The sequence below is a fragment of the Rhamphochromis longiceps genome, linkage group LG8 (genome assembly GCF_057381845.1).
Source record: "Rhamphochromis longiceps isolate RC_006_pf linkage group LG8, R_longiceps_female_GT1.1, whole genome shotgun sequence".
NCBI classification, from domain to species: domain Eukaryota; kingdom Metazoa; phylum Chordata; class Actinopteri; order Cichliformes; family Cichlidae; genus Rhamphochromis; species Rhamphochromis longiceps.
The window spans coordinates 25,591,123-25,619,064 of NC_140564.1; the positions used below are offsets into that span (position 1 = coordinate 25,591,123).

Here is a 27,942-nt window from a genome sequence, read left to right on the forward strand (position 1 = left end):
CACTGGAATAACACCAGCAAACAATTTCACCCAAATACAATGGGGTAATTTAAAAGGATGGCTTATTTTCTTTGATCGCTTCACAACAACTACAGAACAACTATTTTAACACACAAGTAATTTTTTATTAGCTGACTATGTGAAGAAAAAAAATCAGAGTCACGCTGTTATTTTATTCCTTCAGAGTCACAGCCTTTCCTGGGTTTCTTTTTAACATTGGTATGCTGAGACTTGTAAAAATTGCAAATGTGCTGATCATCACGAAGGCCTCCAGTGACAGAGACGAGCATTAATTCAATATCTGGGTTGTCAGTTTTTGTGTCGAGCTGAAAAGATGTGGAGTGTAGAACAAGGCTGGATCTCGTTCATTAAAAGCACCTTTTAACTTTTGACTTTGGGAGGCTGGATAGTGTCGAGGCTTCTTCTTTTTTTGACTATGATGATTGTGTTGAAATGAGTTTCAGCAGTTCGATGCTGCAGTGAAACAACAGTCAGGGGTTAGCCAACATGTAGTCTGTGCTGATAAGCATGAAGCATGTGCTATATTTTCACTCCAGCCTTTCTGTAACAATTCTACAGGGTAATATAATCACTGGTCTGCTCCTCAAAAATGTGCTTATAGCTGTTTGAGGTGTTATCACATGAGATGTTTTCCATTAGAAAATAAATCACCAGTTTGCAAAGGCATCAATAATAATTTAGATGTGAGAGTATAGAAGGCATCGTGCTCTAGGGGGGTAGTTTGCATTGATTCATCTATGTAAGAAAATACGTGCCATGACATGACTTTGTCCCACTGACCTTCAGCTATGGAAATCTAATCTATAACTGCTGAAACATTTAGACTTTAGAGTGTTTTGAATGACTTGCAGCTCATAATTCCATGTCTATTCTCTTGATTTGTATCCAGAAAGATTTTTATGCTAATGAGCAAAACTGTGCCGTACTGTCTGTGTCTGATCATTGCAACATTTGGTCATGCAGTATGTTTTCCCACTGGGAAAGCACACTGTCAACAATAACACTCCCCCAAACGCTGCCAAAGCTTTTTTGTGCTCAGTCACAGACAAAGCCACATCTACACCATTTGCTTACAATGAAAGGACATTTGTTTTTCATAATTACTGTCAGCTTCGATGCCAAGTGAGATACAAAAGTGGAGACAAGCCACAGAACCACAAATCGCATCGCTGTAAAAGTTAAGAATCTAATTTAAAAATGTTTATTCGTGATATTATAAAACTATAACTGGTTATTTTGACTTCTACTCATTATTTTCAATCAGCAGGTTAACTGTTGTGTTTAAGCTAAATATCTGTTATTTTTAAATGCTGGGTACCTAAAATAAACATTGGGTTACATTATAAACTTTACAAAAAGTAGCTATATCTCACAAATGATAACTTCAGTAAACACCTTCTTTATACATTTATATGCTCAATAAAAAGTCTTTTTCATACAACATGATGTTTATTTTGTAACTTACAATTAAAAGTTACAATAAAATAGAAAGAAGAATATGATTCAGGGTATGTGGCTACCTTTACAAGTTGCTACCAGTTGGCCAGGCAATGTGATGTGTTTCAGAATTACATTGCCTGGCCAAGTGGTAGCAACCTATTAAGGTAGCCACACACCAGAATAAAGATTTAATATTATACGAAGTAAAGAATGCATCTTGCTAACAATTCAGCTACCAAGTGCTACAGTCAGTCAAATGTTTGCATCCAAATGTGGTGGGCAACAGTCAAATAGCTAAACTCAGGGCTTCAGAATGTTGGTACACAAAATACAAATTACAATGTGACTTTGTCTTTTAGATCATGCCTCCGATGTTTATTGATATAAAACAGAAAAATGGAAAGAGGATCAGCAAAGCCTCAAAGAGGAGAAGCTAGAAAGAGCAAATGTTTGACCTTTTTGCTTAAAATATGATTCAGTTTGTTAACTGATCGCTAAAATGGTTGCTGATTCAGTGTCTTGATTGGTAGATTAGATAGTTATTTCAGCTCTGTCTGCACCTTTTCTCAAAAAGATGTTTTTTTGTGAGAATAAAAAACAAAACAACACTATGTTGGTGTATTTTTTTTCATATGTCATTAGTTTAAATACATTCTGTTGGCTAGGAAAAGCATGCTTTTATTCTGAAAAAATCTGTTGTATGGAAAGTAAAACTAAGGCATCCCCCTCTAATGACATTTCATCATTTTCAAAAAATGCATATCGTATTCCAGAGCCAACAACTTGGATGTAAAGGAAATGCTTTTCATTTGCTCTAGAGCTGATAACAACCTCACTCACTGATGCACTACAAGCCCTGGAGATACAGTGATTGCAACATATGGTGATAATAAGTGAGCAATGCGTGCTAGCAGACTGCTTCCTCCTGTATTTGGCGGCTTGCTTTCGTGGCCTGCCTGTTTCATAATGTCTCATAGAGCTAGATAGTTGTGTGGCAGTTAACAGGGAGCAGGGATCACAGTCAGTCATCAAAAAGCAGAGTGGTTTCTCTCATGGAGAATCATGGCAAGGAGTAAAATGAGGTTGGAGATCAGGGTGATCATAATAATGATGTGTCTCAGGGCCGAGTTTCACAGTGAGTCTCTTTGTGGGCCAAGCCTAGTCAGTGGGTGGCTCTTCACACAAACGTCTATTTTACCGCTGGTGAACTGAGGATTGTTCGAAACTTCTTCCTCCCCACGTTCATTCTCTCTGCATCTGGAGACTAAGCAAAAGACAAATATACACCATAGGGGTATGTATTTTTAATGCTGCTACGCTATATGGCCTATTTTTGCAAAATAACAAATTTGTTATTCGGCTGCAAATGTCATTCGTCCTACTTGAAAACACGACCTCATTTATGCTTCACAGTTTATATTATTTTCCCTGGGGATGTTTGTGGCTTAAATGCATTAAAAGAAGTGGAAAAGGGTGTTTGTTTGCTTTTCATCATTGTTATACCACTCTATTGTTTTAGATATTGAACATATGGATTTTATCTAATATTTGTTTCCTTGTTTCCTACATTCAGCAGTTAGGCTTTTTATCAAAACAGTTTGGCAGTAGTGGGTGACACATGGCTGGCATTAGAGAGGGAAATGCGCTCCGTTGCAGAGAGAGGGGCTCAACAAGGAGACAGGAAAGGATTTGATCATCAGATCTGTCTTCCCTTGAGAGGGAAAATGCCTTGCTCTCTGAACATACTGAGAAACCCCCTCATTTGCAGTCTTTTATGACTGCCTACTGTAAGATGAGGAGGAAGACAAGAGAGGCTAGGACTGCTGGTTTTCTTTGAAGCACAGCATGCCATCAAAGAAATGCTAACCTTTTTTGCATTGCTGCGGTGTTTATTTGCTGGGCCGAATCTGATACGAGGTAAATGTTGAGTCTGTTGTGTGCTGAGCAGCATTTTGAACCAAATCTGACACATGCGCTCTGAGCCATCAGTGATGTCTGTCCAACTTGGCTAAATTACAAGAGGAAATAAATAAAAAGAGCTCTGTACTTCTGCCAGTTCATCGCTGTACTATCGCATCCAGCAGCTGGGCCACAGCAGGGGACTAGTTAGCTGCTTAGTTAGCCATAGAGATGCCTTCAGCTTCATTGCAAAAACTCATTAGTGCAGACTAGTTGGAGTCCATTTTCATCATGTTCAGCTTGAGTGGCACACTGTTTCTCATGTGTAGCTGCACCAGCAGGTGTTTGGTCCTTCGGCGCTTGTGCACTTTAATCCTGTAAAAAAGCCAAAACTCCTACATATCTGCTTGGTTGTTTTTCATTAGTGCACGTCCAGTAGCTTGATACTTCTGGCTACCAGAAATATCAAGCTACTGGAAACGTTAGCGTGGTAATCAAGGTGAAGCAGAGGGTTGTTTTTATAGTTTCCCCACCCTTGTCGTTACTACCATACCGGTGTGGGGTCTGATATAAAATCCTACATGCTCCAGGCCACACATTTCATCCTGCATTCCTGTGTCTGTAATTGATTCTTGTCAAAATATGGAAGGGGGTTGGGTGTACGCTGTGAAGGGAAATGAAGACGCAGAGAGAAAGAAAATAGGGAGTGGATGCACATTTGACATCATACAACAAGCCCAAGCTGGGGAAGATGAAATTTATGGAGCTATGGTAACTGGTGCCAAAATGCATCCCCCAATGATAAAGAGGAATTTTTAACACATCTTTCATTTGCATATGTCCAATTAGGTTTCCTTTAAATCCTGCTGGGGTGATGTCAACGGGGGGTTTCTGTTTCCGGGTTCCCTCCCCCAGAGACGTCATGGGGATGCCAGCCTTTTTACATTTTGATCCTGAATTCATTTCTGTGGGTTTTTTTTGGGAGAATTATGTATACAGTTAGTTAGCACTTGGCAAATCTACATATGCCCCATAAGCATTTTTATAAGGAACCAATTTTGACGTCTTTATTGCACAAAAAGCACAAATATTTGCTTTTAAATGTGAAGAGTTGCAACTTTCCCTGTTCTAAATTTGACATTACAGTAGTTTGATTGCTGAGAAATCAAAATAAGAAATCGAACAACCTCTTTTTCACACATGAACTTTCAGTTTTGGTTTAGGTGATAGTTCTGGCAAGACGATGTGCAGGAAACTGCGCACACAACATTGCTTTCTCACTGGTAATTCAACTGATAATTAATTATTGTGTTCAGTTGGCTTACACGCACTCTTTGGTGCTGGGGAGCTTGCAGATTGAAGACCGTTTGATGTCCAATCAAACCTCACGTGACATTTGCTTTCTCACATCTTCACACCTCAGCACCTCTGTTGGGTGACATCTAGAATAGTTCAGGGCTGCAGTCCGTATTTGAAAATGGCATATGCTGGTCTCTCTAAAGTTTAGAGAGTTTAATTGTCACTCACACTTCCAAATTACATTGTTTAAGGAGACTAAATATGTCATAATTACACACAGTTTTGCTGTCTGGATTTACTAATATGCAGTAAATATATTCTACTGTGGGCCCTTATCACTAGACTTTCTTTCACTTTTGCACACCCAGTTTGTCAAGTATAGATGAGATATCTGTAGCACATCATCTATCTCACTCTCAAACACACTGCATATCATTAGAAGACGGTTAAAGTTGCTGATTCAGGCGTTTGCTTTTAAAAAAAACAAAAAAAAACCTTTTTCATTCAAGGAAATGATGCCCCCTACTGTATTCATTGAAATGTTAATTCAGGCGCAGTGGATTACAGAATTGATTAATTTGTATTTTATTTCTAGTGAAAGATGTTGCAATAGTAAAACTTTCTCTTAAGGGCTTCAACTGCATTTTATCATTGAAATCAGCATTGATCTGTTTCTATAGAAACCGACTATTAAAACGTGTTCAAATTGTTGTTCTGGAGCAGAGGAGAACTTGATTAGCAGGGGCATGTTTTACTTTCAACCTCTGGGTTCTCACAAGAAATGATTTTTTTCTATATCTGCATTCCCCAGTGTGTAGCACTGAGAGGATTTCCCTTTCCAATTTAAACAAAGGGTTTTGTTCACATCTCATTTATACACAATCAAATTTTGAACTTTCAGATAAACTCATAGTCGAGCTACAAAATAATAACACAAATATACAGATCTGATATTTACGATTAAATTGCTAAAAGTTCAGAATGCAACAAAAATGGATCGTTTTGCTAAGCCTTGCCTGAATAATTGTCACTTTTCAAGCTTCTGTGATGATTTGCACAAAACGTTAGAAATGCTGTGTCCTTGATTCCTTACAAGAGTAAACAAAAGCCGGCCTCTCATCTCTGGTTTGCTCTAAAGCTAAACAGTGATTCCACTCAATAAGAGGACGGTGAGATTGTCGGCTTCTAAATGGCAGTCATTGAGAATTCCTGGTGCGCTGCCATTTGTGATGGTTTTTGCATTGTCACCAAAGATGCGTCTAATTAAAGCAAGCCACATTAACCAGAGTAATTGCATTTACTCATGAATTGGAGTGAAACGGTTGCCGGATTGGTTTACATAAGCTATATTTTTGCACAAAGAATAAAAAGGCTGTGGGTTTTTATTGTAATGAAACAATTAGATTCTATCAGAAGGCAGATTTTTAAAAATTCAGTAATTAAAACACTGTTAGCTGAGTTCAGTTTACAATAATGTGCAGTGTGATTACAGTTACCCATTTGTCTCCTTTTTATAAAAGTTACAGGGAAGTGTCAGGAACAGGAAAATAAAGCTGGAGTGAATTCTGACAGCCTCTCTGAGTCACATCAGCTGATTGGCAGCCACCCTGATGTCATTTGTTTTTGTGGGGCAAGGACAGGTCACACTGACTGATCTGTATTCCCTCTTTCTTTCCTTCTTTTTGTCTCTCTCTGTCTGTTTCTGAGATTGTCTCACTTCCCCCTCTTTACCTCCTCAGGCTTTAGATTTTCATGCCTTTTTTTGTACCAACTCCCTCTGATACCCTTTGTATCTCCACTTTGTTTCCTTCTATCTTGTGTCTTCCACTGAAACAACGCCTTTTAGTTTGAGTGAAAGAATGCTAATGAAGTCCCAGATATTAGAACAAGAGTTTGTTTTAATGCTAGAGATTATCCTGTTCCCAGTTCCCTCTTCTTACATGTCTCTTTGAAGCCATAAGAAAGGAAAATGGGTGCTGTTTATGCCAGAACAACACAATACTTTGTAAAGGCGACCTTTGTGTCATTTATATTTCTGAGCTTTAAAGATGTAGAAAAGTAAACAACTGCGTTACGACACTGTAATCAGCTTCAGCGTTTAAATTTGTGGTTCAGTTTATTAGAACTGAGGGTAAAATTCTTAGACTTTTTTGTGGGAGGCTAATAAATAATGCATCAAAAGCATGACTGCAATCACAATAGCCAAAATGGGTGGGCTGTCATCACAAGATATGTGATGATGTCTAGACAGACGGGTGCCATTTGTATCAAAGCTAAGTGGTCCTGCAAAGATGTGTTGTGTTAATACTAAATCTGTTTCCACTACAGCGTCATGTTGTAATAAAACATCTTCAAAGGGTAGGCTGATAATTTAACTTGTTTTACAACGGCAAGCTGCATTAATAGGCTAATTGTAGTTAGGTCATCAATCGATCTGACAAATCTTGTCTGATACTAGTGGATTTTGGGAGATCTTGGGTCTCTCTATGAGCTGCCAGTTCTGCCGCTTGTCTAATCACTCCTGACCCTATTAGAAATGAGTCTCTCTTTGTTACTGTGCGGTACTGTCAGTTCTAGGAGAACAAAAAGTGCCATTGTCTGTCATTGCCCTTGCTGGGATAGAAGTAATCTGTGGCAGTTGAGCTGCCTCAGGATTGTTATAATCCAGATTCAGTATTAATGACAGTCTAATCCGTGCATTTTTGACCCTCCAGAGAGGCTGACATGGCATCTCTGTTGTTATTTGCTTGTGTAATGTCACTAATTCTAAAAATGGAGGGGGCTTGCTTTCAGCTTATGTCATTTGGCAAGCGTTACTCTGTTCAGATTTTTGTACCGCCAAGATGCTGCACTTGCCGATACCGACAGACAATGCACCTCTATGTTGTTGCTGGATTTGCCAGATATATCCATAGATTCACTTTGAATTTTAGCAGCTTTGAGAAATGCTTCATGTCCTTGGTTTTCTTCCATTCCTGAAAATATTCCAGCATGAGACCCATGTGCCTGAAAAACATTAATTGTACCCCGTAGCACCACGGGGTGTGTTTGCTTACCCATGCACAATGTGCATTGAGGGCAAATGACATGAATGGTAAAATAGTGCTCCTCTTCATCAGAATGCACTCAGAAGGGGGCTCTTTTGCTTTTTGTTCATCACAAAGGGATTCAGAGATAGATGAGAAGATGTGTGCGAAATCCATCACACAGCTCCTAGCTTGGCACAGTGATCAGTAACCCCCCCCTCCAACCAGAATCCCTCCTACACTTTCTTATCTTCTGTTCTCAGAGCTGTGCACGTGGGGCCTTTTGTTTACAGCTCTTCGCAACGATTCACACCAGTAATCCCTGTGACAGATAGCATGACTGTCTGACAAGCCCGCAACCTATAACATCCTATTTAATAAAGCCAAGACTGATGACTGGGTACAACTTAGTAATAACACTGTGCCTAGCCACAATATGTTTTCACGTTGGTATTCATAAAAACGGCTTTCCACACTTAAAATTGAGAATAAAAGGTCATATTTAACCTATTTTTTTTGTTAAACTCCACTAAAGCATATTTTCATGATTCAAAATAACCCGTTTACCCTTTAAGGGAACCATTGACCAAATTAAGCTATCCACACGCAGTAATGTTAAAGAGCGCAATGAACAAAAAGAATGCCTGAACAGAGCGTTCAAAGCAGTATGAAGACTGAGTTAGCTCACGACGATCACGTCTACATTATTTTAAACTTTGGCTGTTTTTATTACGAGCATCCAACAACAACAAGTCTCCCTTAATCAAATAAATGGCATTTTTACTCGACTCAAAACCTGCAACCACAAAAACTGTCCATGCACTAGAAAATGAAACGCACACTGAACTGCACTGTATTCTACATGAAACACAGCAAACAAATGAGCTCATGTTCTTGCTGTCAGGAAGTGAACCTCAAGCTTCTGTGGTGCTTGTATAAAGAGTGTCTGCACTCACCACATACTGCCTTTTTTGTTTCTGGAAATGGTTTAGAGGGTGAGGGCGGCATGCAGCACTGACCAGGCCTGGAATCAAACCAAGACCACTGCAGTAAGGAGACGACCAATACCACTGAGTTCACTCATTTATTGTGCTGTAAAAATCAAAGTATTGTGTTATATTTCTGATAATATTAAGACGTTTTTAATCGGTGGAAGCTCAGTGGAAGCATAATACTTTGTGACATGATAAGTACTGTGAAAAATGTCATTAAGTGGGACTGTACTTCACTGGGAGTACACAATATGAAGGCTCTCGATATGTTTATTACTAGGAAACATTCCAGTTTACTGACAACAACACCAGTGTTTCATAGCAGGAATGTTCCAGCCTTGTGAATAATCTCTTTAGAAGTCAGCAGAAAGCACACTAGAAATGAAAGTACACATTTGATGATAGACTGTAAATAAATAATGAACAGCACCAGACAAATAAATCACTATACTGGAAATAAATCTCATTGGTCAGTGTGTCTGAGCTTGTTTATCAGTTTAATCTTCTGAATTTATCGCAGCAATATCACAGCAAAGCCTTTAAAAATGTAGCATTATCTTGAATCAGCAGTCTTGGGTTTTATGAGGAGGAAATCAATGGTGTCGCAGCTCGAGTGTGACTTGCCATCCATCAGTCTGCAGGCTGACTGGAGCAGCTAATGTAGCTGATATGCTGAATGGCCAATTTCCTGTTACCTGTTAAAGAGGGTACAGCAGCCCCTCTCCCACCTCTTTGTTTCCCTGTAGGTCACTGCAACACAGATAAAAAAAACAGCATAAAGTAACATGCCGTGGCTTTGCATCTGTAATCTGAGCATCTGTATGATTTGCAATCCAAGAAGAAATCCTATTTCTGATATTAATTAAGTTGTGGCAACCAGTAAATGCTATACCCTGAAGAACTAGGCCGAAATCTCTCAGGTCTGTTTGGGATATCAGGATGCAACACTATCATTATTTTTATTTTCAGGATTATTGACATTGTGGTCCATGCATCCTGCATATTTGATCTGCTAGCCCTCGAGGCTGGGGCAGATCTCCTCCTACACGTTTCATGTTGCATGTCAAGTGATCACACTACAGAACATTTACATCACTCCTTCCTGGAAGGAGAGTAGGGTGGGGGATGCAAGGTTATCTCCGTCTGATGACTAGATTGCAATATTTACTTGTGCTTTGCTCGAAACCAGATCAGCTGATTTGATGCTTTTGAAGAAAAAGATTCAAAGAGGTTTCAGAACTTTTTTTCAGGCTACTCATTGCTCCTGAGTGCATTGAACGTTATCCTGCAAATCATCCATATCCTGTTGACTTAGATTTCCAGGATGTTCTTTCCATCATCTCCTACTTCCTGTCTGAAAACACACTTTGGTTAGGACCATATAGGGGTGTCCAGCTGTTGCATGGTGATCCCACAGTTGACTTGAGTGCTTTTAAGTTTGCAGGTTATTACACCATGCTTTCCACAGCTGTTCTTTCATCTTTTTAGCTTAGACAGAGGAAAGATGGGCCACATCCAGAAGAGGCCAATTAGATCAATCGGTATCCAAGCAGGAAATCATTTAAGTGCCTATGAGCAGAACCTTTTATATAAACAATCGATCACATTATATAAAACTTTACTTTAAAAAGTTTAAGCGTTCTTGTGGCATTGGTTTAACTGCAGCAGACAGCTTTTTTTCACCCAGATTGCAGTAATAAACTGAATATTTGCACCCACTTGGTAACACTAAGTGTACTAACTTGAATGGCCAGTTGAGTCTGTCTCCAAAAGCATAGCAAACCCAAATGACGTCCATGTTTGTAGAAAAGCCAGAAAAAATGTTTGCACACAGTCTATATATGCTCATTGCTAAGAAAGCTTACAATATGTTCATTACTTCTAAAACCATGATGACTTTGGCTGTAACGCTAAACTAGATGCTACAAAAAATGTACAAGCTGTTATATACAGCCTTTGTATGCAGCCTGTATACACGGTGAACATTGTGCAGTATGTAGCAGCTAAAAGTCAAGCTATTTTTTCCTTCTGAGGTAAGTGGATCATTATGATGAAACGTCTGTAAATTTTAAACCCCTAGGATTTTGCTTGTGTGTATTGGAACAATTTAGCCTTTTTTTTGTCACTCGTCTGGTATTTTTTAACTCGATTTTATTACAACATGAGTAATCTTAGACAACTAATTCTTGGCCTATGACTGTGTGGCACACCCACAAATAAATATTACTGTCATAGCTCAAAAGTACACAGTTTTATTGAGCTATTCGGTTTTATAACGTGGCTTCATATGCTGTACAGCTGAGCCAATGCTGAGGCAGAGATGTGTTAGTTTAGTCAGTGTTTTTACACTCAACAGTCACTCAAAGCTGAACCAATAATGGCTCTAGCGCTTTTCCTCCCCATGTTCTTTTATGTTCCTTCATCTGATTGGCCATTCTGTCTCTTCTTTCAACCTCACTCTTTTTAGTTCTCACAGTCCAGCTAATTTTACACACCCCCACCCACTTTTTGCTGTAAACCACAGTTCACACACAGGATATGATCTGTTGTTTCTCTTCCTGCTTGTGGACTGCAGGTTTTCTGAGTCGGCTGCATACAATGACAGTGATGTGATGCTTGGGGAGTACTCCTGACCAGTGGTCAAAAGAGTTAGATTTACCCCACAAGCTGGACAGTGGTGTTGAGGTTTTGGATAGGATTATGTACGTGCACACCACATCAAGAATGTACCTTTCACTAGTTTTGTGAAAGGTATTCTAGACATGCAGCAGATTAGATATAAATATAGCACTTGTGCCTCTTACTAATCATTTAAAAGACTTTTACAAGGCTCACGTACACACTCATATGGTTTTCCCCCCCGCAGTAACCACAGATGATTACATAAGATTTTTTGTTTTTTTTTTAAATTTAATTAAAAATAGTGACTAGTTATTCTTTTGAGACTTTCTTTACTGGATACTTTGATTTGATTTGATCCATATCTTTATGTTGGCATCTGATAGACAGCCTGAACTATGTTTTTTTTCCCCCTTTTTCAGTAGCAACAGTGTAAAGTGGATAAATGAACAGTTATTGTTATATATTAAATCACAGCTAGACATTTTAAAAATTCCTTCCCACTCCCTATTTTTGGCAGTTTTCTTGCGAAAAACGTGTAGGCGTTGGTGGTTTTTTTCCTCTCTAGCATGTGAAACATCTCAGTTCCCAGACAAGGTTGCGCAGATAGACATGACTTGTGGCTTTTGTGCTGTAGCCAGATATATATACCGTTATATATACACCGTTATATATATATATATATATATATATATATATATATATATATATATATATATATATATATATATATATATATATATATATATATATATATATATATACACACACACACACACACACACACAGCATGAGAAATCCTCAAGAGTTTTTTTCCTCCCTTGTGTAGGTGTATATGTTTCTTACATGCCCTATAATGTCAGTCTACTGTTCACGGTTGTTTTAGGCTTTGTCTGTACTAGAAGATGGTTTGTAGATGCCTGTGTGTGGCGATGTGTTTGCTCCCTCTCGTGCTGGAATACCACTGTTTCTCTGTTTCTCATGAATATTTACCACTTGGGGTTCACGGAGTTTATATTTTGCAGGGAATTCTCAGCTGGGATCTTGTATAATCTTAACCCAGTTCTGTCTGAGGTGCTCCCAGGCTCCTGGGAGAGCAACTTTGGGAAGGATGTGAGAGGAGGAAGGGAAGACAGACACTGCCACTGTGGCGATGTGTGTCGGATTATTGGATAGAAGGCTAAATAATAACTGTTTTTACATGCTGTACTTATAATGAACTGAGGATTTGTAAAGGTTTTTTGGGCAGCTGTTATGTCTGTCACGTTGTGTCTGGGTTGTGTGGCTGAAAATTTGGTTGACAGGCTGTCCAGACTGATCCTTTTTTTCTTTTCTTTTTTTTTGCTGTTACAGACGGGCTAAATGCACAATTCAATCCATAATTTAAGGTGCTTAGGCGAATGAAATACAATTAAAAAGAGTCATATAAACAGTTTGCTCATTTAAAATGTAAATTTTACTCACAGATGTGTCTGTGTGTATATGTGCATATGTGTGTACACACAGTCACCGGCCACTTTATTAGGTACACATATTAAATGGCTTGTTAAGGATAATGCAAATCTCTTATTAGCCAATCATGTGACAGCAACTCAATGCTTTTAGGCATGTAGACATGGTCAAGAAGACATACACACACACACAATATAAATATATATATATATATATATATATATATATATATATATATATATATATATATATATATATATATATATATATATATATATATATATAGTGCCTATTCTCTCAGCTTAGAACAGGAAAACTGAGGCACCACAGAATTATTATTGATTTGTATTACAGTTCTAGTTTCATTTTGACTTTTTGTTTTACATTTTGTTTAGTTTCAGTTAAGTCTCAATGAACGTGCCCATCAGCACCTCATCTGGCGAGCTGTGATAACAAATTTGACCTGACTCCTTGTTTCCTCCTATCACAAAATCCTTTCAGTTCTCTTTTTTTTTTCACATTAAATTTGTATTTTTATTCTAGTTGAATAAAAGTTTTTTTCCTCATCGAATTTTAGTTTTTTTCATATTTTTTAGTTAACATTACTCCACAGTCACCAAATAGAGAAGGGGAAACTTTGATCTACCCTATGTAAAAAGCCAGATACAGTTATTAGGTTTCATCCATTGATTGTGTTTTCTTTGTTAGGGCAAAGCATCCAATAGATGCTCAGAAATTTCTCTAAAAACAAACAACGTATGTCATTGTGAAACTAATTTGATTAGAAATATCTTAAATTAATATCTGAAAGGACACCAAAGATCTCCACAGAAATCAAAGGAAAAATGAATTAGCGGTCGTGACCCATATCTCAACAAAGTATGCTGTATTTTCTTTCAGTTCTGTCTGATTTTGGTTTCTGTGTGCATTTTGGCATTTCATATTTACATTCACTTATGTCCCTTTCTTTCTAATGTGGGACCCAAATAAAAGGTTTAAATGAAGGGATAATCATTCATGAAGTGGAAAATCTGGGCAGACCAAACACACAGGGTTAGTGTTAGTTTCTGCTAAAGGTGGCCTTGCTTCAGCGAATCCTCATCTTGCAAATAACCTATTTTCTGCTATATTAAGTTCAGCTTTAAGTTCATTGTTTCCATCTCACCCCACAGATGCTCAATTGTTCTGAGCTCTGGGTAATTTAGTGCCCTATCACGGTATTGATTATCGATCTGAGAGAGCCACAGGTGCGTATTAAATCAGAGTTCTCATTTAGCTGTCCACTAAATAAATATCAGTATCAATGTGGTCATCCACAGTCTGTCTGTAAAGGATCTAGTCCTGACTGGCCCCTTTAGGAAATTTTGAGATACTTGATTATAACTCCAAATGCCAAGTTTGGAAGAGCTGCTATATGATCTTATCACATTCATATCCTGCTTACTTTGGCTGAGGGCCACTTACTGGTGCTCATCAAACCTGGATGCCAAGATCCACCGGTGTGTTTGGAAGTGACACAGATAGGCGAGGGAGTATCGGATAACAAAATCACACTCTTCATTCCTGCCTGACCTCTTGCTCTGGATTATTAAGGCAACAGTGTGGTGACGGCTAATCAGGGACACGGCTCCATTCATAACAGATCAGAGAGCTGGCACACATGCTTTTATTTCTGAAGTGCCATTCATTATCGTTTCTGCTGCTGCAGTTCTCATAAAGGCTGATTTTAGTCCCTTTCAAGTTTGACTCTAAACACCATAAATCACAGTGCACCTTGCCACTCTTCTCACTTTTACATTTCTATAACACTTTGTAAAACAGCTGCTAAACTGCTCTCATCTCCTATAGGCCTTAACTTCTAAAGTTTACCACCGTCTTTTAATAATTTCCATTATGTAGCACTTAGAAAATACTCAAAGCGTCAGGGCTCTGTGTGCAGGCGGATGGAGAGGTGGATCCAAATGCAGGACTCAGACACTAAATTGAAACTCAAAAACCTCAGCTTTATTGCTGGTGACAAAACATGAACTGACACTGAATCACTAGAAACTGAAACACACAGGCAAGTCTGATGGCATGACACAACACTGAGCACAGGAAAAAACAGGGCTAATATACACAGGGTGGTAATCAGGGAATGGGCAACAGGAGGGAGACACAGCTGGGAGAAATTGGACTAACGAGACAGGGGAGCAGTAGAACTGAACACACTCAAATGAGACACAGACCTTCACAATAAAACAGGAAACAAGAAACCACTAAACAAAGACGCAGACAGAGAGGCAGACAGAATATAACACATGCAACTCAAACTATACATGAAACAACAAATCCTTAAACATGGATAAACAGAAACATGAAAATCATCATCATCATCATCATCATCATCATCATCATCACCACAAGCACTACAAGAGAATAAGAAAACAATCCATAATGCAAAAACACACCAAAATAACTGAAACACAGATTCATCATAAAACCCAACAAAGCATCAGAGAAACATAAAGAACAATCCATCATTCAAAAATGAACCAAAACATAACAACTCAAAATACTGGGTCAAACTGACCCAGAACCGTGACACAAAGGTCATATTTTCCTTATTGCTTGGAAATGAATCAGTCTGTATCAGTCTTTGGGAAAGTTGTGAACTGTTCATAGAGGCTTTGTGTTTTTGGAAGTGACACATAGTGGCAGGTCAGAGAGGACTTTTGTGCTGGACTGATGCTGGGGCCCGATAGCAGCTAGGGTGAAGTGACATCTCTCTCCTCTCTCATTCTATGTGTATGTGTGTGTGTGTGTGTGTGTGTGTGTGTGTGTGTGTGATGGGAGTAGCTGCCCGCAGAGCTTATCTCTATAATTGGATTTGTGTTAGTGTATTCGGAAATCTCAGTGTGATGCTCTAATCTGATTGACCACAACCCTGGAGAGGTAGATGAGTCAAAGATGTCTGCTACATACATATTGGTGTCCATCTGTGTTTGACCTGCTGTTTGTCACCTTGGTTCTATTTGGGTTGAACTTAACAGGCTTTGGCAGGGAAAATGACAGCTGTATGCGAGATTTGGTGCAGAGCTGTAAATCTTACACCTGCAGGAAAAGCACATATGTTGCACTTGCACAATCTGTTCCTCGCTGAGATGAACATCAGAGTGGAAGATGATTTTTTTTATTAAGTTTCTTTTCTATATATATTCCTGTTTGACTATAGTTTTAACTCTATTTGCTTTTAATCCCAGTAGCCGAGCTGTTGTTTGCGTATCTTTGTGGAACACATGACCTTTTGGCTGTGTTTACTTATAATGCATATTGAGCTCAGAATGTATTTTATACCTCTCTAGGTGTGCAAATGATTTCGTACCCTAGCATATTTTATCTGACAAGTACGACTGATTATTTATGGGCTGTTTTATCGCATGCGCTGTTTGACGAAGTGAGAGCTGTATGCAGTCATCACGGACAACCTGGCTTGCTAAATACAATTGGTTATATTGGTCTTGCTTTAGTTTAAATGATATTCATTTTGCAGCTGTAGTGGAGAACAAGACATTTTTTTTAAATAACAATAATAAAATGTGCACGCACGATTGACTGACTCACTTCATCGTATTTCCCCCCACCTGTCACAACTATGCATACTTTGCCTTTTTCATGTGCCCCGTAAGAGATTGAGTTAAATATTGTATCTGACACAAAATTTTTGATGTATTACTGCTTTTCACAGTAATTCAGTTTTACACGTACAAAGTTGTACACGTTTGTATTCTGCTTTTAGCAGCTTTCACGGTTTGCAGTCCTTTGCTCTCAGTGATGCACTGCATCTGATTGCATTACAGGAAGGTTCTTCTATTATTCAACAGTTTTCTTGATCTGGCTCCACACTGTCAGACCTTATATTATTTATTTATGCACTTTGAGACGATATGAGATTTAAAGCAGTCTCTCATGGTGCTTCCCAGGAACTTTGTTATAATCTAAAACTATATTGTGCAAACTTAACAATATGATATTTCCTTTTTGGGGGCGGAATTTGGTTTCTGTTCCACTTTGTCCTTCCTGAATCTGGATGTTTTGGCTTGTGCTGTTATTTGATTATCATGGGAATCCTGAAGTGTGGCAATTCATTTATTACAGCAAATGTTGACTGCCTGTTTTCCAGTGGGAAAGGGCAGAACAAGGATAGGGCTTTAGGAGATGTTTCTATTAGTTTATTGTAACAGCCAGAGAGAGGGAGAGAAACCCCTCCATCCGCACCTTCCTTTCGCACGGCTAGACGTGACAGTCACCATAGCAACCACTCGGCATGCATGCTCCCCATCGCTATCAAGTGAAAACTGCTGAAATCTTTTCTTTTCTTCTGTGTTTTTGTGTTTTTCTCTTTCTTTTTTAGAAATGTGATTTTTAAGAATTAAAGTTTTATCCAAGAATCCTTCAGCTGAAGGTGAAACTTTATTTATAAGGTTTCCACATAAAAAAAAGCTTCCCCCAGATTCTCAGTTAGATAAATTATGTTCCTTGTCCCCATTTCCTCACCCATCCTCCCCTCCTTCTTTATACCCTCCTTTCAGGTCTCCCATGGGTAACGGAGGGTTTTCTCACACATTCAGACTGAAATTGTTAAAAATGTGTTGGCAGACATACAGGAGGTGGATTTATGTAAACCTATGCTCCATTTCTGGCACATATAGAAAAGATGTGGAGCCTTTTTTTTTAAATTTGCAAATAAGGTGAGCTGGGATACCAAGTGTTTTGAAAGAGTAATTTGTATTATAGATGGCTTGCAAAATGGGACTTCCCAAAAATAAACTAATGAAAGTTTTTCCCAGTGTGTGTGGATTCAGTGCATAGCCATCCATTACCACTGTCTTGGACTTTGTGCCATCTCCACCATTCTTCTTTTTTTTTTTTTATGAAGACAGTGTTCATGCTTTCTTCTCAATTTACATCAAAGCTAAATAGCATCATTATGGATGAAAGGCAAGGTGTTACTGTCTATATACAGTACCATATACTCATTACTTTGAGGAGGCTATCCTCTGAAATTTGTGCTCTCCTGCTTGCCACATACCATTTCTGCTTAAGACTGGAACTACATCACCCCTTCCTCATCCTCTAGCTTCTCGTCCTCATGTTTCTCTTTGTTGTCAGTTGTTTAATGTATTCTGTGTCCTTCTCCCTCTCTCCTAAAATAAAGGTGGTGAGAATCCCTTTAAGGCTTACAGTGCTGCTCCTCAAACATTTTGGCTGACTCCTGCTTGATAAACTCCTGGAAGTGAAAAGCTGAGACCCACAAGTGATCCAGGGATTCACGTCACTCCAACATGCCTTCTTCTGTCTAACTACTCCCTGGAGATAACTACAACAATGTGACCACTCGAATCGATCAGAACCATGTGACCTGCTATTATGGATACGAGGAAAGGCTTACACTGAATTAAAACTCATCCAGGTAATTCAGCACATTGTGACCTTTGCAATCTGACCATTTGTACTGTATAGCAGCTGCTGACTTATGTTTAAAAAAAATCTTTTCACTGTTGAGATTAGTGTTTCACATCTTTTGCTTGGTACAGGGCTTTTCATTTTCTTTGTATATTAATAGACCTTTTACTGCATTGCATCTTGGCCATTCCGTGACTTCCTCAATCTGGATATTCATGGCTCCAGCTTTTGTCTGCGTCAGCTAGTAAACAGTGCAAACAGGAAGTGGCACCATGGTGCATTGCTGTTAAAGCCTGGTCAGCTTAGTGCAAATTAAAAGGGTATGAATATAAAGAGTATAAAATGCTTTCGTTTGTATTTTCAGTATGAATTTGCCAGGTTTTTTTTTTTCTGCCTGAAAATGGACTTTAGGGAGTAGACTAAGCACATAAGTGCAATCGTTTCACCTAAAGTTAAAAGCAATGAGTGAACGTCAGGAGGGGCTGGAGCCTGTTCCAGCTGTTATGTGGTGAGAGGCAGGGTATAGCCTCGACAGATGACCAGTGTATCACAGAGCTCACAGAGAGAGATGCAGAGAGCCAATCACACCTACAGCCAATTTAGAATCACCAATTAACCTAACAAGCATGTCTTTGGGGAAAAAAGAATCTCTTAGCAAGAAAAGCCCTGCATGCAACCAGGAGTCTGGAACGAATCAAAGTCACTTTTTTGTAATAATAATAAGAGAAACCTGATTAGCACCTTGTTCTGGTTAGATTTGATTGTCTTGCCCTTTAAAAAGTATTATGAACCTCATATTTTTTGCTTGCAGAATCATGTTGTGACATTAAAGTCCGCAGTGCTAACACTGAAGACTCACTGCTTAAGGCATGAGAGGAGAACTAATGAAGACAGGCATGGAAGTGAATCCAGACAAAAAGGAATGGGTCTTGTCCACCTTTGATACAGATGACAATTAAGTCCTGCGGCTCACAGTTGATATTGTATTGTGCACAAAGCTTGAAAGCTGAGGGGTGGTGAGATGCATAAAACAGGGTAAAGAAAACAGACCAAACAACAGAGCCTTTAACGAGGCAAAAAAACTACAGAGGACGAGTGGGAAAACTCTTTTACGAAGTCAAAAAGCTAAGCTTTTTTTTTTTTTTTTTTTTTTTTACAATGTTCAAGTTTTATTATAGTAGAATAGATTTATGTTTGTAGGTGCACTGGCTAACTACAGAAGCTTGCAAACACATCCAAGATTAGTATTCCAGCAGCTAACCACATATGGAAGAGCAACATCTAATGTTCTTCATATTAGATAGCTAACCAGTAGCATTTTTTAAAATATATTTTTAGGGCTTTATTTGCTTTTACCACTTATGTGTTATGACCACAACGGGGCCTTCTGCATTACCTTTATATATGAGTCACCTGCTCAACCCAGTGAGCTAAACCATATGTAATAGAGACAGCACATGTTAATGGTCACGAGTATAAAAATATAAGATATAAAGATGCTAAAAGTTTTTAGCAAACCTGGTGCACGTGAACCAAAGTTTTTAGCAAACCTGGTGCACGTGAACCAATCGATAGGCCAGGGATTCGAATCAGACTGACTGGTAACCGGCTGGTTAACCACACATGTGTTTCATTACTTGCCCATCTAGTTCATGTGTGTACAACATGCACACAGCAGTGCAGACAAATAGTCATGCACTCATAACCACAAATTAAATTAATATAGAACTTATTTACTGTAAAACAAAGACACAATGCACACAAAGGTAAACCATGGGGGGAACCACCACGAAAGTGTAAAAACAAACATTTTAGACACTTAAATCAAAGGTCACCGCTTTAAATCTTTGCTCAGTATGAGTGAAGCAGTTACAAGAAACTTTTGGTGATAAGTAAAAAAGAAAAAGGATCAATATCCTGTTATCTGGTGAGGTAAAATATGTCAGGTAAAGTTAACTGTTTGTACCTCTTTGCAGTAGCAGAGCTCTTTATTTTCAGTTGTTTAAGTGAGAGGAGATCCTGTAACTTACTGCAGATTTTACAGCTGCAAAAGCGCCACAAAATCCATGCTTTTGACTTTTCTTTTATTTGGCACTCTGCTTTGTTTTTGTGCAGTTGAAATATCGTAGTGAGTAATGGTGATTCAAATAAGGAAAAGGAGAACAATACAGTCAAGGGCAGAAAGGAAGACAAGCCTGAGATGGGAGGAAGGAGAGAGAGAGAGAGAATCGAGAGACTATCTACATGCGTTTTTGTGGTACAATGCGTGGTTAAATCATCATTGTGCTTCCAGCTGCAAATGCATGTGCACGTATCTTATCCAGCGAGTTTGCAAAGAGTGTGTGTCTCTCTTGCTCCCGTTTCCTCTCTGGAGCAGAGCAGTACAGGAAGGCCGGCTGGTTGGCTGGCTGCACAGGAAAGGAAACAGTCTCTATCAAACAGCAGATGGAGGACAGCATGTGCTTACACTGCAGAAACACACACATAAGCACCGACATGCACACACATGTAGCCCTACATACACAACGAATTATGTGCGAAAACAGTAGCTTTTATTAGTAGTATGACCCAGATTGTACGTGTCAGGTGCTGGGAATCTGAACCTTCCAGAGTTGATTTGAAGGAGGAAAATTGCATTTTATAGGAACTTTTGAACTGCTTCCATAACGGCAAGGACGTTTTTTTTCTTCTTGGAAGGTTGTAATGCCCTTTCAACTTGTATCAAAGCATTTTTCCCCCCTAGCTACACATTGCTACAGTCTCTTATAGCTTTTCAGCTTTCAAATGTCTTTTCACGATTGAAAAACAGGCCATGGTCATAGAATAATTGTGCATAGACTTTTGTTTTCACCTGGTTCAGAGCATTGTTTTTGTTCAAAGTTGAAAAAAGGCAGATATGGAAATTATTCCCAAACAGTGTGTAAACTTCTATCAGTAATGCTCCACAGCTGTCCGACCCATTTCATGGGTGTAGGCATTAGCAAAGCCGAGATCTCACCTATTTGTTACGTTTGTGACCTGCTGATCAAAAGTGTTTGTCTGTTGCCAAGATTTAGTGATACCCAGTATGTCATGGCCACCTCTATGGTTTCTGATGCACTGTCATACCTCTGTCAAGAGTTATTAGCAACAGGATAGCTACCATACTGGCCTGGTCTCAACAAGCTTTTGTCAGCAATACGGAGACTGGATGTTGCACTTCCTTTTTCCAAACGGGAGCGAACTCTCCAAGAGGCTTTCGACTTAGGCTCGTGTGTGTGTGTATGTGTGTTTGCTCACTTGTGCAACAAGCCTGCTTAGGAGCAAGGACAATGAGGCTCACTATGGTGCCCAAGGCCTCAGTGAATGACTCATATTTCTATAGGATTCAGGCCAAACAAAAAGGTTACACAATCTTAATCAACAAAGTGGTGCTCATAATATGCTCAGCAGAGGCAGTGATCCCGTGAAAGAGGATTGTGAAAATTTGTTAGGTTCAAGTTTGGGTAACATAATTAGTACGCTTCCTCTTTTACTTTCTCTTAAAAGGAAGAGTGTTGCCTTCTTCTTTTTAAGAAGAAGAAAGCAGTCAGTGCACATTCTGACTTTCTAAATTCAGGATTATGCCACAAAAGACTGGTGTGTTTTGTTTTTCTATATGTTTGTCACCAGGTTCAATTGACTGTTATTCCTGAAGATGAATAACATCTCTCATTGAGGAGCAATTTTGCTATGGCAACTGGAACTGTGCAAGAGTAAAATTTAGCTCTTCCTGCAGACAGTCAAGAGACATGATAGAAACCGAAAGACAGTCATGGTGTCTCTTATTGAAAGGATTGTTCTAAAGAGAAGGATTTTAAGGTCTGCGTCTGCACCGAGCAGACACATCTGCTCAATCTCTGCAGAGCAGCAGAGGCAGGCTCCTCATCCTCTCAGCGTGAGCCTTTCACTTATCCCTTCTGGTCCCTCCTCTCTTTTCCTCGCTCAGAATCAAGTGGCTTTTTGTTCTCCCGCAGCAGTGCTTATCACTTGTTTCTCCACTGCTGCCCTCACTCCCTCCTCCCCGTCCTTCTTGTGGTAATGAAAGGATATTTTGGGGGATAGATCTTGTCTGCCCTGTGAAGATCCCAAAGGAGTGTGGTTATCTTTCTGTCTGTGTCTGAAAAAATGGGGTTCTGTGCAAGAACACCCCCTTCTCTGGAGGGCATTCTTCCTCTGAGAGCTAGGTCTGTTTTTAATCCAAGTCTTTGTGTCCGTGCGGATGTTAAATAACTCCCATACCAGAAGAAAAGCTTTGTGGACTCATCATTACAGGCACTAACACTGCACTTTATTTGAGTTCATCTGAATGAAGTGGGTTTGCTCTTTCCCACAGGATTTTTCAATTGCCTGTTATTTCTACGCTTGGATAACATGACATAGGGATGAGGCATACATTGTCAGGGGAAGGAGTCTGTTTGGCCGAATTACTCTTTAAAACCTGATTCCCAGATGGCATCTGACTCAGCTGTTGTTTTTCCACATGTAACTACAGCTTCACCTGTCTAATCACTTTTATTGACCATAAAACCTCCCAAAACAAATTTACAGTCAGTTAAGGAGGTTAACTTTCCATAATGTGACCGGTAGTCATCATTTTCTTTATAGCTTTTGCTGAGATGTTTGCTGAATAAAGGCAACTGCTGAGGCTTAGACTCAGAAAGGCTGAAGTTTCTCAATTGATTTCTTTCTATTAAATGCATCAGAACAGCTAGACCCATAAAAGAGAATCTAACTGAATTATTATTGTGTGGACGTGCAGAAGCTTTGTATGACAGCAATAGCTTTCCACTGCTAAACAGTATCTCAGTATAAGACAATTTCTATTAAAAGCAAACATAATATAGCATGAGCTCTAAATATGTCGTCATGTAGAGCCTCTGAATGGAGTCTGGAGCTGCTTTCTCCCCGCTTAATCACCTCTTGACTCTCATGATGGATGCAGATTGATAAATACCATAATTATCTTGGAAGTCATGTATTTTCAAGTAATGTAGGCCGAGCATACACTCAAATACAAAGAACCCAACAAATGGTTGCCTCATATACAGTAATTTAGGTCCTTATTTGACCACTATATGTTACACTTTGTGCTTTTAATGGCCCTACAGGTTAACAAAAAGATTGCTATATGTCATATTACTGACTAGCTGCTACCTATCTTCTTGTCTCTCTTTCCTTCTGCATGTCTTTTGCCTGTTCATAGCAGAGAGGGGATAATCACCAAGTTGCTGTGCAATGAGAAGTGTCACAAGCCCGTTTTGTCACTTGCAGCCCAGCTGCCATGCATTACTCAGACTATAGGTGGCTCTGATTCGAGGCCATAATTGCCCTGCCTCCGAATAATTGAAAGAGGGGAGGAGGTACATCCCAGAGGTGTCAGGATGGGAGAAAGATGGATGCTGCGGTGTTCAACTCTGTCAGGTTGGAAGATATAAGGGGCTGGGAGGACATGATGAGAGTCTCACAGGGCGCCTTTTTCACCTGCTCAGACAAACGCATAGACACACATGTTGTTGATGATCGACCACTAGCAAAATTATTTCTGACGCGGTGGTTCGCAAACGGGCACCGGCACATGTGTTTCCCATGTATCCTTATTGTAGCTCCATGTGTTTGTATTCCATGGCAGGCAGTGTCGCCTTGCCTGCCAATTGTTAACAGATTTGGTGTAGAAACTTATGCATGGAGAGTATCTGTGCAGGCGTGCAAATCTGTGGATCTGAAATGATTAAAAACCCACTGGCTCTTTGGAAAATATTAACTGTGACTGTGTGCATGTGTGTGACACGTATGGCTGTGTGAACACGCTGACTAAATGAGACTCAAAAAGTGTACGCTCAGATGTGGCGTATGCTGCAGACACCAGACTGGAGTAAATATTTACTACCAATTATGCTCTTGGTTTCAAGGCCTCACCAGAGTGTGACGGCAGCTTCTAAATGCTATAAACACTGGAGACATCAAGTCCTATGCTAAATTTGAGCTACTCTGATATGTTATGACCAGAATGTTTTTAAGAGGATTATCAATAATCGCTTCTGATCTCACTCTGTGTTATTTTTAACTAATATGTAGCAGATAAAAGCTCTTATTTTTAGGTAGGGCACTCTAATGGCATTGCTTTAGGGTCAGGCATAGAAACGGCCACGTCTCAGTCAGCAGGATATTTTGGCCTCAACCTGGCAACCAGCTATAACTCTCTTCCCCTGGCAATGGGTAACAGGGTTTTCTCTTTGCTATTTTGCTAAGTACACAATGCCTTATGCATTTATACGTAACAGGATAAACAAGTGCAAGCTTTTTCACACAGCTTGGATCTCTGTAGGAGATGATACATTTGTTCACATAGAGGTAGAAGGCTGACACTGCGGAGTGGAGCCAGCGGGTCCCCAAGGTCATTACCGCTACCACGGCATCTGAGCGCCTTGGGAAAGGAGGCACAAACTGATTAATGACAATGCTAGGAACACAAGAGGGGAGAAACCCACTCTGCAAAGAGAGCAGTGCTGCAGAGCTAGAGTTGTTACTGTAAAATGGTGCTATAGATAGTGTGAGATACCGCAGAGTGTGTCAAAGTACTGAACTGCATCTTATAATCTCTTAAACTTGATGGACGCTTAATGCATTCAGTGCTGAATGGTTTGTAATTATAGCCAGTGTCTCAAACGTGCATTCTTTCTAATGGTCAGCCAGGGGTTGCAAAGAGAAGGCACATTGGACTGAAGTCTGATAAAATTACCTCAGGAAACACCTCCTTGATGTATTTATGGTCACAATTCATAGTTAGGATTAACATTTAATACAAAATTGTGTTGATTTTGTAAATTATGGTCACATTTACAGTAAAGAAGGTTATGTTTAAGGGTGAGCCTACCATGTGATTGACAGTTGTTCCTGTATGAGCCTGCAGTATGCCTTGCTTTTTCAGTTTGAGTCACCTGTTTCTTGTGACATGTGTTCACAAATACAAGATGACGCCAGTCAGCTGAAGCTTAAAAGAGGACTTGGGCAATGTCATGATGGCTACACTCATCTTTTATATACAGTGACAGTGAGCAACCAAGCTGGACTTATCTTATCTTGATACCTTTAGCACACTGTGCTAATATAAACCAGAAATCATTCCATGTCCTTGATTGACTAGAGACTCTTTGAAGTGCATTTTGTTACTCTGCACTGCTTGTTACTCCTAAACTAATAACATTAATATAAATGGCTTTATCTTTACTTGTCTCTGGTTGCACTGAACCTAGTTGGTGTAATTTAGACCAGTGATTCCAAAAGTGTGACTCGGGGCCCCCTTGTGGGCCACAGTAACAATAGAAATTCAGTTTGAAATTGATCAAGTATGTATAGTTACATATTCAAGGTAATTTATTCATTTATATAAAAAGTAAATTAAAGCTGGTAATCTTGCAAGGAACTCTATCTCGGATGGAGTGAAGATGTAAGATTGGGTGGGTCCCTTGTGGATTTTCTGGATTTTAGATGTGCTGCAACACTTGCAACTTTAGACTGTCATACTTTAAGGACCAGTAGTGTGGTGAATGGCTTTACCATTTTCCCTTTTTCATGCTGTTATACTTCAGTTTTGACACATGTTCAACTTTTAATTGACTTAGAATCTGTAGCTGATCAAGGAATCAGATAAACGTATGGTTTATCATAAGTTCCGTATAGAACAGAACTTAAATTTACACCCAGTAAATGAAACTTTTTCCCCCAGTTTTCTAATTTTCATTAGCCTTCATTAGACCTCTACTGACTGATACCTGACCTCATTAAAATGCTATTAATTTGCATTTTAGCACACATGAAAGGTGATTCTAGTTAGAATCAGAATATTTTCATTTACTACTGAATGATCCTGCCCTCTTCTACCACATAAACATCATTTTAGCAATTTTCAACCATTGTTATGTGGTTGCCAGGCAATGTGGCGGCATACTAATATATCAGATATCATAATATTCAAGTTTTGTGGGTGTAAATGAGATTTTATTGCCATGAAATGAAAATGCGATATGATAAATGACAATGCAGTGTTTTTATAACATGACACAGTAGTAGGTGGTTGCTAGGCAACATGATGTTATAATATCTGCTATGGATAAGAACCTTCAAGTGCCTAAGATTTGTGCCAGATTTGGTTGCTTAACTCCTGATCATGTTGGAGTCTTGAGAAAACTGACAGAGATTTTGTGTATTTTAGTAAGACTTGCAGGCAAATATGTAAATCAGTGTCTAGACTTTAACGTTAAATAAATATGAAACAGAAATAAAAGTGCCCATAACCAGGGGTCATGAATTGTGTCTGGGCATGTTAAATGTTAAAACTCTCTCTTACACTTTTTACTAAAAGGCACTTTTCTTTATGAAACAAAAGGCTGGATTGACATCAGCTTTTCAGTTTTTCATTTAGTGCCTCTGTGCAGGATTTTCTTTTCTTTAAAAAAAAAAAATGAAGCGTACATGTGCAACATCCAACAGGTGCCACGCTGGTGGCAGCATTGCTGATCAGGTTGCCATGGAAACACAATTTGAACAACACCTTTATACATATTGGAACAAACTGGTGGTATAATAACTGAAATCTTATACCGGATTCTAATGGGTCAAAAATGGAGAAGACCGGGCTCCTGCAGTTTCATTTTAAACATTTGCATGGAGTAAATCGTGAAGCAGTCAGAGTTTAAAACCTTGTATGTTGTCTTGAAATCAAAGAGAAGCAGAAGTTTTAAAAAAAACATTGAAAACCTTGTGTAACTAGGTTACATTGCGCGAGAAACCTCTGCACATCTGTGTGCACAGATGGACACTCCAGCACCATTTCCTCTGTCAATGCTGTGAATGTAGTGCACTGTCCTTTAAATAGCTAACCCAGCTCAGGTTTATACACTGCAGCTCCCCAGTGACTGAGACCACAGAGACAGCGAGACGTGTCACAGGCCGACTTACTCAAATAGAAAGTGTCAACTTGTTGACCGTGTTTTCTGGTCAAAACTGGTTGATTTAACACTTGCATTCTGCACATTTAGGGGCTTTATGACGTTCTATAAGTTAGGTACCCAAACACCATAACATTTTATTGCATTTCGCCAAAAGCTGGGTTGTCACTACAGAATAAACATTTTAGGAAATGATTAAAATTGATAGAGCAGCTGAACTATTCTAGGTTTCAGTCCACAAACACCGCGAAACATAATCATACAACTTGCAATATCACCGTTTATTTTCACACCTATTCCTTTTTTCTGCACCTTTCTGCCCCGATGGCAAAATATTACAGTAAAAACTTTACACAGACACAGAACTAACCACAGCATGTCACACAGGACAGGTCTTGCAGCTTTCTGGATGAATAGTGTTTGTTGAGTTCTGTTGTGGTACTACCGCAAAAGAGCAGCCGAAAAAAGAAAATGCACAAAGTCACCTGATCACTTTTATTCTTGTAACAACCACAATTTAAGTGTGTTGGCACTGCCCCCTGCTAACCGCGTCTGTATTAGTGATGTTTTTTTACCACAATAACACATGCACAGAGCAAAAACCCAAAGCGCATTATTCTGCAGATATGCATATAATTTACTTATTTTATTATCATCCAGCACAGAGCTCTACTGATTTCTAAATTCCAGAATTTATTATAAGAAAGTATCACCTACTTATATTTATGGTCGTATTTATTGTGTAAATGAGTACATTCAGTATAAATATTTTGATATTTT

The 27,942-nt window shown here is 39.1% G+C and overlaps 1 protein-coding gene across 4 annotated transcripts in view; it reads left to right on the forward strand.

Moving 5' to 3' along the window:
- The window catches only part of ptprea (protein tyrosine phosphatase receptor type Ea), a 57,870-nt gene that overhangs the window by 7,670 nt on the left and 22,258 nt on the right, over positions 1 to 27,942 (forward strand). For 2 of the 4 annotated variants that reach the window (XM_085416714.1, XM_085416717.1), the window contains exon 2: positions 17,946 to 18,200. The gene's annotated coding sequence lies outside the window, so the exon portion shown is untranslated. Of the gene's footprint in view, positions 1 to 2,733; positions 2,756 to 8,677; positions 8,735 to 17,945; positions 18,201 to 27,942 lie in introns of those variants that run through there. The other 2 variants (XM_085416715.1, XM_085416716.1) reach the window with 2 other exon arrangements.